This window comes from Falco punctatus, assembly GCF_963210335.1.
Source record: "Falco punctatus genome assembly, chromosome: 7".
Classification (NCBI taxonomy): Eukaryota; Metazoa; Chordata; class Aves; order Falconiformes; family Falconidae; genus Falco; species Falco punctatus.
In genome coordinates, this window is record NC_137587.1 from 993,540 (window position 1) to 1,007,324 (window position 13,785).

Consider the following 13,785-nt stretch of genomic DNA (forward strand, 5'->3'; position numbering starts at 1 on the left):
GGGCCCTCACCACCCTCGGGGCTCTGGGCTGCGTGCTCCCTGCCGCTGTCCCCATGCCTGGGGCAGGGGGTGCTGCACCGCCCCGCCAGCCCCACGCACTGGGGAGCCATTTCTGGCTCGGTGTCACAGCCTGCCAGTGCTGAGGGGACCCCCCCGGGGAAGTGACAGGGCGGGGGGCTGTGGGGCTGCTGTCCTGCCACCCCGGGTGGGAGAGGGGACAGCGGGGTCAGCCCGTGCCCGTGTGCTGTGGGATAGCCGGGCTGGCCTTGCCGCACACAGCATTGCCATGGCACCCGTGGGGTCTCCAGGCCTTCTTGAGGGCCATGGTGCTGAGGGTGCTTCAGGAAAGATGTGGGTCCTGCATTTTGCTACGGAGGTGAGAGTGTTGAGTGAGCGCCTTACTGCCGGGTAGGCTGGCTCAGGTGGTGCACATCTAATGCTCTGTGTCCTCTACTGGGGCTACAGCAGTCACAGCTAGCCAGTGTGGAGGCTGCCAGCAAAATCAAACCCATAGCAGCTGAGCTGGGTGTTACTGGATGACCATGGGACCCCACAGCCTGGTACAGTGTCCTGGTAGCACTCCAGATGTTCCCACCTGTTCCAGGAGGTCCTGGAACTCCGTCTTCCATCAGCTCTCCCAAGTTTTTGCCGGGAGCCGGACAGCCCACTGTCACATCAAGATGCAGGGATGGAGCCCACGGAGTCACAAATGTGGATGCTTGCGTGCTGGCCCCTGGCAGGCGAGGACCTAGCAGCAAACGTACACCAGGCCAGCAAGAAGGCTGTGCTCTGTAGCTGCCCAACACCTGTTCCCCACGGGAGAGTTCAGAAGCCACTGCGCTGGTTCCTGTGCTTCCCAAGTGGGGACAGGCAGCTGCTCTGCCACGCCATGGCAGCTACTAACCATGTGAGAGGAGACGGGGGGGCAGATTTCACCGGCCACCAAGTCTGAATGGATATCAAAGGGCGTACATTTAGGATGTAACCCTCTCTCTAAGAGTTCAAAGAGACTGTGTGTGTCCACACTGGCCTAACATACCAAAAGATACCACACCAAAGGCCTAAAGGCAGGGAAAGAAAATAAGCACTTCTTAGGATGGGAAAGTCCTGCTAGCACCCCCTTCCTTCACATGCTCTGCCATTTATTGGAATCTGTCCTCTGTCCTCAGAGCATCTTTCCGGCTCCCCATTTCCCATTGTGGGTGCCCACCCCCCCTTCCCATCTTTGGTGACTGTCCCATCTTCAGTGACTAATTCAAGCCCAGAGTACCCACAGCAATCGGAGATGATTGTTCCAAAAGTAAAGTCCACGAAAGTGTGCTGAAGTTCAGGCAGAGATTTCCCACAACAGATGATCCACATGGGCTATGGTCTTCCCCTTGATGGTGCCCATTGTGGCCAGCACGCTGCCACCATCACGGCTTGTGACTGTGTGAGCCTGCACCACCTGAATTTCAAGAAAAGATTGTTTGTATTCAAAGTGGGATTCCGGTCAGGCACAAGGGCTTGCAGGACTGGGATGTTAAGGTTTGACTGGTCAGAAACCTGCATGTATTGATAAAAACACTCAGAGGCATAACACAGGATGTCTTTCTAATCTCTTATCAGCTTCAGTCATGTCATAGTAACCTGCAGGAAGTAAATTTAAAATATCAGTTTCTAACTTTTGTTAGGCTTTTAGCTTTGATACACAGGTACCATACAGAAATCCATGCTTGTTTCTATGTCAAAAGGTCACGAGGTTCCAGGACCTGGGGCTTTCCAAAAGATACCAAATTTTGTGAAATTTACAATAGAATTGCAAGAGCTGGTAACCTTGCAATTATTTTTAAAATAAAAGTAATGGAAGTCCATGGGAGCTAGGAACATAAGTATAGAATCCTAGAATCATTTAGGTATCTTGGCTTTCAGCCCCAGACATGGCCTGCAACCCAAGAGGTAGCACATAAGGAAAGGATTCTTCAAGAAAAATGTGAATGTTGCCTGTTCCTACCGACCCTATTGTCCTGTTGCTGAATAACAGTGCCCTGTTGCTAAGGGTGAGGAGAAATTCATGAAGGAAACCAGAGCTGCTGCTGCAAAAATAAAATTGCTCTTCTATGAAGTTTTACGTGTGCTTAGTTTTGTCCAGACTGTCAGTTCTAGCGAGTGGAACTCACACTGGGCATGGTAAAGTTAAAAATGTGCACCAGCCTGTAAAGGACTGGGCCCTGGCACTGTGCAGGGAGAGAAAAAAAAAAAGAAAAAGTTGATAGTTCTTAAATTTCTGCTGTTCAACAGTAAAACGTTAGAGTCATCCCATTTGGGAGAAACATGCATACATTTGCGGAAGAACTGAGGGATGTCTTTGAAAACAAGGGACAGCTGAGATGTTTGCTTGGGAGATGCTGTTCAAAAGGAACTAGCATTGTTCCTCTTTTGTTGAAAGCTGAGCACAGCATAAAGTGATTTGTGATTACAATTCTTTGTGTCTGTGAAGTGACTGAAGAGACAGGCTAACTGTGAAACATCAGTGGACTTCTAAATTCTTTGAAAAGGAACTGGGACAGGGAACGGGTGTTTCTGATTTTGTGACTAGAGCATACCACCTTTCTAGTTATTTTTTAAGCAGGACAAAATGTCACGGCGTTTCTTCAGCTCATCCTAAATAGTAGGATCTTGCCAGTGATTTGTAAATAAACTTTTTCTATAGTTTTATTAATACAAACACTTGCTCTTTTTTTCTTTGATTATATTAACACAAAAGAAAACAAGCAGGAATCACCAGCTTCCTCTAGGTATTGCAGTACGAGTCTTACCACACACCTACCACATCGATAGAAGGGCTCAATTTTCCAATTGTAATATCAAATTTATGAAAGATTCGATCAAAACCCTTGCACTGACTCTACAACTACTAGAGCTTTAGCTTGGGTGAAACCAGAGGAGATGATGCTAACCTGCATGGCTTCTGTTCTGCCAGTCCTATCCTCCAATAAGTACCAAACAACTCAAAGAGAAATAAACTTCTACTTTTCATCCAGTGGCATGTCTAGAAGCAGTTGCTAAACCCACTGTTCCATGATACGCCTCCTGATGTTACTCATGCTCATGGTGTCCAAAATAAGCTCTCCCACGGCAGCAGTTAAGCTGGTAATCTGCTGGCCAGTCATTGCTGCTGCTTCTGTCGAAGCTCATTAAAGGCACACGTGTGGCTTGTGATGGTGTGTGTGCTTCTCGCTGTGCTCACCCACCCCGGCAATACTGCTCTTCCTTTTGTTGTGCTGCTATTGTCTTCTCACGATTGCTTGCTTTTTTGTAGATTGCTTTACTTCAGAACAAGGCTTGTCTTTTACAGGATGTTCCTGTAGAGCCTGTCTCCACAGGGCAGCATCTTGACTGAGATCAGTTAATGATAACCAAAGGCAACAGCATTTTCAGCTTTGCTCTAGAGGTCATGATTTCTTCCTTGCCAGAAAGGACAATGTACCATGAATAAATTACATCATTTTTCTTTGGCATTTGCAGCATTTGATCTTGAGTGATGTGTTCTTAAAGTGGTCTTCTGAGGGATGCCATAAGTAATGAGAACAGATGCCTCAGTGCATTAAGTGCTGTATTTTTAAGCATTAGGTAACGAAGTATCTGAAAATGTTTTTCTCTACTGCAGAAATCTTCTGTGCTTTTCTAAGAAATAGCATCTTGCAAATAATCCTGTAATTCTCCTGTAGGGCTCCAAACAAAAGGAACATCTTAGAAGTGATTTTAAACAAAATTATTTTCCTACTCAAAAATATCATGATAAAAAAGTTATCATGTAAAAGAAGACACAAAGCAACGGAGCAGAAGTGCTACACAAGCCCTCTCAGTGTGCTATTAAATCCTTTCCTTGACTTGTTCTTAGACACAAAGCCCCTCTCACCACCTGCGGCCAGGCAGGGAGCGGGAGGTGACTCTCCAGCCAGCTGTGCTGCGCTGGCTGCATGCGGGCAGTGGTCCCATCCCCCCAGTGCTGCCCCGGCGCTGTGTGATGGGCCAGCAAGGTGCTCCGTGCTTCTGGAACCCCCCAACGTGTTGATACCACACTGCAGCCATGACCAGGACAGTTCCTTGATCCGCTTGTTTTTTGCCATCTTTTTGTTGATTTCTTAGAGAAACCGATCTGAGAAAGGTTTTCATTTTTTCAGACACCGACATGCCGGAGCTGACCTGCTCTCCTGGTACTAGAGGGAGCTCCAAACTGCAAGTTGTGGCAGCCAGCATGAGCAATTGAGGCCAGCTCAGAGACCAGGTGAGTTAGTCAGGGCTCAGCGTCACACTCCTGCACATTCATTGCTACCAGACAGCTTAGAGCATGGGTTGAACTTGCTGATGTGTGTCTGCAAAAATAGTGGGGAGGCATTTTGCTCCACCCCCTCACTGCCCTTTTCCTCATCAGCTTTCAGACCAAGAGCAGAGAACACATTTTCCCCACAAACTTTGACACTCTGTGGAAGAAGAGCATTCGGTCTTCTGTAAGAACCTTGAAAGGATCACGGCGCTGCTTTCCAGTCAGGCTAATGGTTATCATTTTAGCCTCACAGGGTGTTGCTTCAGCAGAGTCCTAATGCCCTTTCCCACCTGTTGACTTGTTAGAACGGTGAACAGCAGGCACTCAGACAGGGAGAGAGGGTGGAGGAGGAGAGATAAATAGCTTTGGTCTAGTCCACAATAAAAATAACTACATGATAAGCTAGATGGGTAGAGGGCAAAAGCAGCTAGCATGCAATATATAGAGGACATTTTATATTTATTTTTTCTCCAACTATGAAAACAACTGAAAGCTTAATAGTAATTTCATTATTAACCTCTCAATTAGATGTGAGTTCGGCCAGGCAAAAGGCACCGAGGATTCTTTTGCAGGCCAAAGCTCTATGTACAGCATGTCAAGTGATCAAGCCCAGAGTCAGTTGGTTTTGTTGACTTGTTTTCCCACAGTGAGCTTTGTCCCTTCCTCTCTCTCTCTCCTTTATTTCCACAGCTACAAGGGATAAGCAGAACAAGTTTCTGGAAATTGTTTCCAACTGTAGCCTGGGTCTTTGCATTAGGCTTCTGGTACCTGACTTGAAATGTTTAGATTCCCTCCAGCAATTACACAGGGTCTTTTCTGCATGTGTTCCCATGGAAAAGTCACATGGACATCTATGGGTCATAATGCATCTAGGGAGAATATGCCTGAGAACAGATCGCAGCTGAGCTTTAAAAAACAGAAAAATACACATGCATGAATGCCGTTCAGCTGGCTGCCAGGAAATTGTGCTGATTAAGGGAAAGCATGGGGAATATGAGAAAAATATGTAGTGTAGAAAGCCCAACTGAAGATAGGAGGATGCTGCTTAGAAAAGGCTCGTATCCACCAAGGATAGGTAATTTCTGTAATAAGACAAACCGTGCACAGATGTACTCAGAAGGCCTAAGCACAGCTAAACTATTCTTTTTTCTGAATTAGAAGAATGTGCTTCTAACTGAAGGAAAAAATGACAAATCCGTTTAAATTTTGGCTCTGCTATTATATACAGGTAAACTAGCCCAGTTATGTCTCAGTCTTGTATTTCAAGGGATCAACGAAATCCTTGCCCTCATTTAAAACTACTTTTAACGTAATTAGCGAAGTGCACACATGTGTCCGTTCAGCTGTCAAACCATGGCCATGTTCTGACTCACCTGGTGCCTGAGGCACGTGCGCATCCGGTGTGCAGCAAGGTGTGCTTCCAGGCTTGCTGTCAGCTGGCAGATGTGATTGTTCAAACAAAAATCTGGGCCAGCTGATTTAAGCCTGGAGGAATGGTTGCGGGACTTCTCACAGCCACCTCTGGCAGCATGTGCTGTGAATGGTCCTCAAGAGAGCCACATCAGTGCTTGGATGCTTTGTGGTGGGGACAAGCCTGCCAGGGCACTGCAGGTGCCTGCAGCTCCCCAAGGGTCACGCTGCAGCCCCAGCTACTTCTGTTCCAGCTTCTCAGCTAGTGCAGCACTACGTGTGAACAGTTATCCCCGCTAGCTGTGGCCTGTCCCACACATTGTGCGTTAGCCAGTTTGGGAGGGAGGTAAGATATGTTACAGCTCTACTAAATTTTTGCCAGAAGCAGGACCTGTCTGTGGTGGTCATTTTTCAGTGGCAGGGGATCAGAATACCATGTGGTAGCTGCTGAATGTAAACATCTTCCTGCTGTCCACGTGGAGGCTGTAAGAGAGGACGTACAGCGAGTACGAAGGCAAAACTCAGCCTGGATGCTGTCTGGGTCCTGTGAACTCCCCACCATCACAGCTTTGGCTGCTCAGGTAAGCCGTGACACGTTACCAGGCTAATGCTTGGAGGTTTCTTTAAGCTTAGATCTAAATGTGTCTGGTCCAATTTACACACAGGACCAAATGGCTTGACAGTCTCAGAAGCCCACAGTGGAACTGCAGTCTTGCTCGAAAACTGTCTTTTTTAAAGAGTAGTTACCTGGAACCCTAGATGTGGGTAGAGACAAGAACAGCAGTGTGCGGATAGGAGAGGGGTGTCTCTCATCGGCTGGCCAGGCACCAGGGCTGGCAGGCACACGGATTGGGTATTGGATATGGAGGTCCCTACCTGCGAGGGGAATCCAGAGCAGAAAATGATGGCAGGAAAGCATTTGACTGAGCTGGTACTTAAATAGCGGATGCCAAATCTCTGTTCCCTTTTGTAGGTGTTATTTGTGTTCCACTGTTTTCCTTAATTACCGCTCTCTGGAAATATGAAGCACAAGGATAAATTTACCGTTGAACTCTGTGAGGTATGACAAAGATTTCCCTTGGAGCAGGCACTTTATACCTTTCCCAGTTTGGGCCCATAAACATTTTGCAGTGAGCGGAGGTGCAGATACCTACACGCTTCAGCCCACTGGCAGTGCCTTTAGGGCGTTTGTGAAGGGTACTCAAGAACTGCCACCTTTCACCAACGTCTTGAATGTACTCACAAGGGCTCACTGAGCAGAGGTTGAAAGCTGCTCGCTTACTGCTTTAAGATCACCTAAGGGCCTGTTTCCTGTAGAAGGGCTGGGTTGGGTGAGGTTATGCTGGATCAGGTGAGGTTAGAGAGAGCTCCTTACTGTTACAGGCACAGAAAGGGATCACAAGATGTATTTTCCAGCATGTGTCTAAGCAGCTGATTGTCCTTCACTTGTCCTCCCTCTGGCAGCATAAGCAAGAGCGCACGAACTACACTGCTTTCACTACAGGGCTGTTCTGCGTGGGAAGCACGGGGGGGTCTTATTTTCCGGGTCTGCCCTGAGCTGAGGCCCAGGGAAGAAGCCTTGCAGCTTCCTGCAGGGCTAAATGCCACATGGGAGCAATGCCTCTGCATCACTTGGCTGATGTCTCCCTGGGTGTTCTTAGGTGTTTAGGCCAGCTCTGTGCAGGCTGCACAGACAGCACTCGGCGCACAGGCTGGCTCCGGCCCAGGGACCTGAAAGGAGAGATGCATGCAAACCCCTCTCGTGCTGAGCTATGCGTTCCCCACCGCCTGCTGTCCAGCCCCCCTCCCTGAGACTATGTAGGTCACTGTTGACATTGTTTTCCTCTGAGCTCCGTCTGCTCCTGTTTTACCACTTTGTTTGCAATTAGCCCGTGCTTTTGTAATTGACCCAAATAAGCCTGTTTGTTTCATTCCCCTTCATCCCATGCCTTATGTTTCCAGAGAGCAGTAATTACAGAGAACAATGCAGCACAAATATCTTCTGCAAGCCCAAAGCAGGCAGTGCCCTGGCTGGAATTAGTCTTGCTCTTGGTGTTCCTCAGCAAGCTGACACTGTAAGCCACAACTCAGCCAGCTTTGGGTTTTACCCTGAGAAAAATGATGGCATGACACATCTTGCAGCTTGAATGTGCTGTACAGCTGTCTGGCCTACACAGATGCCTTCTATTATTACTACTGTTAGCAAAATCAAAGAACTACAGCAAAACTGTAAGCGAGCAAGCAAAAATGAAAGTCCCTCTGATGACAAGTGATGTCAAAGCATTATATTGCAAGCCATGAAATCCACCTATATATTGTAGAGGGATTTTTAAAGGACCGAGGACATATGTTACCATTGTCCGGGTTGGACAACCCAGGCCTGTTAGTTAAAGCTGCAGAGCAACTTTAAATTGTCTTGGGAACAAGCAGGGTGAGAAAGAAAACAAGCTATGCACGAACAAGAAGCCAGGTGCAGAGCAAGTCCTGGGAACCGCGAAATCAACACACTCTCCGCGGCACACTCTGACCCGGCGCCTGCAGCGTGCCCACCGGTCAGCGATGCGGACGCCCGTGTGGCCAGAGACTCTTACCCAATCACCTGTGTGTAAAGTCGGGTGAGCGGTCGGTTCAAGTTATAAATATGACCTGTTTGTTTAATAAAGGGAGCGCGGCATGTAGCCATGTTGGTGTGATTGTTGTGACTTGGCCGACTCTCCACGGGGGACCTTCTTCGATGTATATTGGTTTTCGCAGCTGCTTGCTATGTCTCCTGCAATCACACTTAGTGTGTTGATGATGTTCTAAATTTGTTCTCATGTCACAGCCCTGCCCTCCGCATTAGGGCTCATGTATGAATGTTGGAAAATCAAATGAAATGTAGCATCCAAGTTACCTCTCTCTTTCTTTCTTGTTGTTGAGCAACACTTGGCTGGCCAGGTTTCAAGCACTGCCTTTTGCCTCAGTTTCCCCATCTGCTCTCATGAAGTCCTGCCTGGAGGGTCACCTCTCATGAATGTTCCCTTTACTTGATTGGTTTTTTGCCTTTCACGTCCTTAAAAACAAAAAGCAAAGATCGAAACAAAACCTTGCAAGAGAGTTTTTCCAAAACTTCCTGCTGTGTCCTAGACCCTCCTGCAGAGGTGTTCTGCTGCTTCCTACTGGGGTGCGCACCTCTGCGTCCCCCTCCTGCAGCAGGCAGGGCTGTGTTCCAGTCTGTACGTTGCGTTGGTACAGAGGGCAGTACAGAGGCCCCAAGGGGTTGTTACAGAGCCTGGGGAGGGCTTAGCATTGTGCCATCCGTCCCTGAGCTGCAAGCTCCGTCCTCTCACCTCAGAGATGCTGAAATGGGGCACAGGGGCTGAAATGCAAACTACATTTCATGCTGTTCAGAAACCAAGTACCAGAAAAGCTGGCGTGGCATCTATTTGTGTTTTTCCAGACCCATTGCCAGTACCCTGCCCAGCCCTACCTAGAACTATGCAGTTTATGTCGGTCCCTTCACTTGTGCTTGGTCCTCTAGAGAGGCTCTCTGACTTTGGTAGGTGTCTGAGGCAAAGCACAGCTCTGTCCCAGAGGAGTCTCCGGCCAGAAAGCAGAGAGATGGCATGGAGATAGGCACAAAAAAAGCTGTGGCATTTGGCTGTGGAGCTGGGGTTTCCCAACGAGCCTAAATCTGGTACCCAACTCCAACTGCATTTCCTTGGGAAGCAGGGCTGCAAATTACCATAAGCCCCTTTTAGAATCCCCATCAGCTCGACCCCTGGCTCATTGACGCAGACTTTGAGAGCTAGGTTTCCCCCTTCCTCTGGGTTGTGGGATTCACCATGCAGAACAAAATCTGACCTTTCCACTACCCATGGCAACCATAATTCAATTAAACAGGACAAACCTTGGGCAGCAGTTGCCCTCAGGACACAGTATACTAAATATGATACAAGCAGGAGAAGAGTGAAACACAACACTCACGAAACAACCTCGTCAAAAGGGACTTGGCAAGTGGGTGCCCTTCAGGACAAGGGCACGCACAAACACGCACGTGCTCGCCTTTCTTTAGGCCAGTACACTTTACACAGATGATGACAAATGGGAAGAACTGGGATTAATGGCAACATCTGCGTGCGCACGAGTCTATGTGAAGACCAGTCGAGCGCATATTTAACTTGTACGTACGGATGCGTTTGTTCCTGTTGCTAATGTGCAAATACTGTTCTGCCTAGGGATGCTTTCCTAAAGCAGTGCCAATGTGGGCAAAAAACAAATGTCAAATACAAGAAAACACAGTGAATTAGTCATCTGGCAAGACGACTGACTGAAAGAGAGGGAAATATAAAACCATAGCCAGACCTTAAGTGCACAGGAAAAACTCTAGGTGTCATGGTGATGGACATGGCATCAAAAACCCCAGCAGATAAGAGCATGCAAGATAGCGGCGTGGCCTGAGCTAGTGTGTTCATGAGTATTGAAGCGAGGTGTAATAGCCTCGCAGACAGGGAAAGAAGTTGAAGTGGAAGGGAAAATCTTCCGGGTAGACTCAAGGTGGTAAAAAATAGAGAACATGATGAATAAATACGAAAAACAGAGCAGACCCAAATATTACTCCAGAATGACTGGAATTAGGAAGGCTGAAAGGCTGGTAGTAACAGCCTAGAAATGTTGCTCAGGGAGGTGGCACCATCTCCATCCCTTGAATTTTTTAAGTCCTGGCTGGGGAAAGCCCTGAGTAACCTGGTTTGGTCTCGTGGCTGAGCCTGCCCTGAGCAGGAGACAAGACTACAGATCTCCAGAGGTCAGTTCCCACCTGAATTTTCCTATGATCCTACAAGTACCTACAACCTGGCATACAGATAAGGCAACTACTGACATTGCCATGACAACAAACTGGGTTTACGCTGGCGCTGCAGCTTCCTGCAAAGAGGAGTCACATTTCCTTCAGCAAAATGTTCACAAAAAACTAGCGAGATTTATAGCACTAGACTCGTTCAAGCTTTATTTTCAATCTGATGAAAGAATTAATAGGTTATCAGCTCGTTACACAGTTCATTTCTGCTTCTGTTTCATTATTATTTTTTTTAAGATAGAGGGGAGAAAATTACATGCAATCTTGCAAAAAGAAGATAATTACATCCTCCCCCTTGGGGAGACAAGCAAAGTGGCTTCAGCTAATTCTCCCAGCGCCGGGGGGAAGGCAGCCCGTCAGCAGCCGGGGCCAGCCGCATGTGGCTCGTCACAGCCAACCCAGCACCATAAAACACACTCCTTCAACATTTGCCCTGTCATCCTCCTAAGTAAAAACACATGAAGCAAAACGTTTCCAACGCTTTGCTCAAATACTGTAAATGAAATCGCAATGGTGGTAATTGAGAGTTGAAAAGAGGCAATTCCTAGGCAGCAGCACTCCCGTGGCAGTGTCACCCACCCGGGGAGCAGTGTCGGGGACCCACCACCTGCAGTGGGCTGTGACTGGGGAGTGCTGCACTCACCTGCTCCTAAGTGCCTACGGGCAGGGGATGGGATGTGTGAGCCTGCCACCGCCACCACAGCTTCTGCCCCGGCAAATGCCTGCTGGGGAGCCCGGGGGCACCACGGCTCCCACGGCGAGAGCTCTGCCGTCTGCCCGGCCTGCCTCACACCCGGTGCCGGCTGCGCATGGAGCAGCTCCGGAGGCAAAGGAGCGCTTGATTTCCTGCACGCTTTCCACTTGCGCAGCCTGCTTCCCAGCTGGAGCCAAGGAACTGGCCCCCTGGGACCCACCTTCAGCCAGGAATAACTTCTGACTTGAGGCGATTTTAGTAGGTCACCAAAGCCTCTGGCTTTTCCCTTTGGCAGTTGTGTCTCTCTTCCTCTCCCTATGAAAATCAAGTTTTCTTTCAAACATGAATGTGCCCCTTGTAAACCGATCTGCAATATAATTATTTTCTCCCTTGCTCAGCAAAGTTTGTGAAACTGGACATTTTCCTCCATCAAAGCCAGACAATGAGGCCTTGTCTATGCTGGAGCATGGTAGTAAACAATTCCCACTGTGGCTGCCATCAGTTCAACTCGCCTGGTGGGAGCCATTTATTAAAATTTCTTCCTGGAGACTAAGCCTCGTGGTTCAAGTTGATTGCCCCATATGTCAGAGTCACAAAACATTTGTGGGGTGAGATTCTGCAGGAAGATGTGTCTTTTTTTCTTTTTTTGTTGCCACGGATACTCAAAAGCTGAGGAAGCAAGCTTAAAGCTTTGAAAGGCGGCCATGAGCTGAAAAGGCTGCTTGAGGCATTTTTTAAAACCAGAGTCACCGTAACCTTTAAGTGAGAGCAGTGGTCGAGGAGCAGGAGTTAATCATTCCTGTTGCAAAAGATTTGCAGGCGCCTCCTTTTTCCGTCATGCTTTTGCAGCCAGTCACCTCAATGCAAGCCGTAGCACAATCACATCAGATCTAAATCATTTTAAAAAAAGCATCAAAAGCAGGAAAAGTCCCCCTGCTGTTATCCACCTCCTACACGGAAACATTCACGTATGCTTGGACTTTGCTGAAGCTTGGCCCATCCAAATTTATCCAGCCCCATGACCTGCCCCAGCCCCTCAGAGAAGGGCGAGGGGCCGTCAGCGGGCCCCACCGCCGCCCCCCCCGTGCCCCGGACCCAGCGAAGCCCCAGCCAAGCAGGCAGCTGCCCCTCACCCCACACCTGGGGGGCACGTTCTGTGGGGGCTTCCCACGGGCTGCCCGCGCCGGAGGGACCTCGTCCAGGCGCTGCTGCCTTTACACAGCCGAGCGTACGGAACGTGGCTCCACCCAGGCCCCACAGGGACACTCATAGTTTATCGAATCATGTTTTACTCCAGCTGCATAACGTTTTATAGTAAAGTCCTGGTCCAGCACGTCTCAGACATCAGGCGCAGCATGAGCTAACACATTCTCAGAGCCCAGCGCTGCCGGTGACTCAGGCTTAGGCACAGACGAGGCTGCCTGGCCGAGAGCTGTGCTCCAGCACGGGGAGGGCTGAGGGCTGCGGGCGGCGCAGCTTCATCTGTGCAAAGCCACAAGCAGCTCCCGCGCGAAGGGGTGGCTGTAGCTGCTGCTTACCCAAACGGCTCTGGGCTTCGCCCGGTACAGACAGAAACCGGACATCTGCTCACCGCTGGGTCCTTCCTTCAGGAGAAAAGCAACTCGGCAAGGAATTGCAGATCCCCTCAAAACTTCTATCGTTGCTTTAGGACACCTCAGGCTGGAAGATGTGTGACTAGAAGAGCACAACTGGCAATCCCTCATCGCGCAGAGGGCAGGGTGAGCCAGTGGGAAGCAGCAGGCTCACTGCGACGCTGCTGCCCGGCCGAGCCCTGGCTGCACAGATACCACCCGCGGGGGGAGAGGTGTGCGGGTGCCGGTTGCAGGGAAAAGCCCGATCGGCAGCACTCGGAGGGAACCAGGATACAGCTGGAGAGACACGGCACACGTCTGGGCTGGTGCTATCAATCTGCTGTTTGCAACTTAGCGGGTACTGGACCTCCACTCACTGGGACCAGCAGGACTGTGCTGTACCCTCTCGTGCTGGGAGGCTGCCCCAGTCTCTCCCTCAGAAGAGAAAGCCCAGCACTGGCGTACCAGTTGACCTTGAGCCAGAAGGCGAGTGCAGCCACAGGCCTGGGCTGTGCAGCGCTGCTCTGCGTGCGCCACAGCAGGCCAGGGTGGGTGTGGGGAGCAGCAGGGTCTGAGCCCTTTCCCTTATGCAGAAGATGGGGACTCAGAGGTGCCGGCCCGAGCAGGCAGAAAGACCAGTGGAAGAAGGGGAGAAAGAAGAGCACATGTCCCTCGGGCCAAGAGCAGCTTGTGCAGCTCCTACAGCAGGGTCTGGCACTCAGGGCACTGCGGAGGCACCAAGAGACGGGTGGTGCAAGAGCTGGCGGCAGCTTCCCTGCTTGCTTCTGCCAAAGTACCCCAATGCCTCCAGCACCGAACCACCCTCCTCCTCCTGCTGCTGCAGGAGACCCCGGCCAGGCGTTCAGCCGGAGGCTACGGCTGCAAGCGCTGCTGCAACACCATTCTCAGTCCACAGGAGGAACAACGTGCCCTGTCCTAAAAA

The 13,785-nt window shown here is 49.7% G+C and overlaps 1 protein-coding gene across 1 annotated transcript in view; it reads right to left on the bottom strand.

Annotated features, from left to right (window-relative positions):
* The window catches only part of MAPKBP1 (mitogen-activated protein kinase binding protein 1), a 114,810-nt gene extending 101,025 nt beyond the window's left edge, over positions 1 to 13,785 (bottom strand). The window contains exons 1-2 of the mRNA XM_080394786.1: positions 11,200 to 13,785; positions 11 to 8,771 (exon numbers count right to left, since the gene is read on the bottom strand). The gene's annotated coding sequence lies outside the window, so the exon portion shown is untranslated. The remainder of the gene's footprint in view (positions 1 to 10; positions 8,772 to 11,199) is intronic.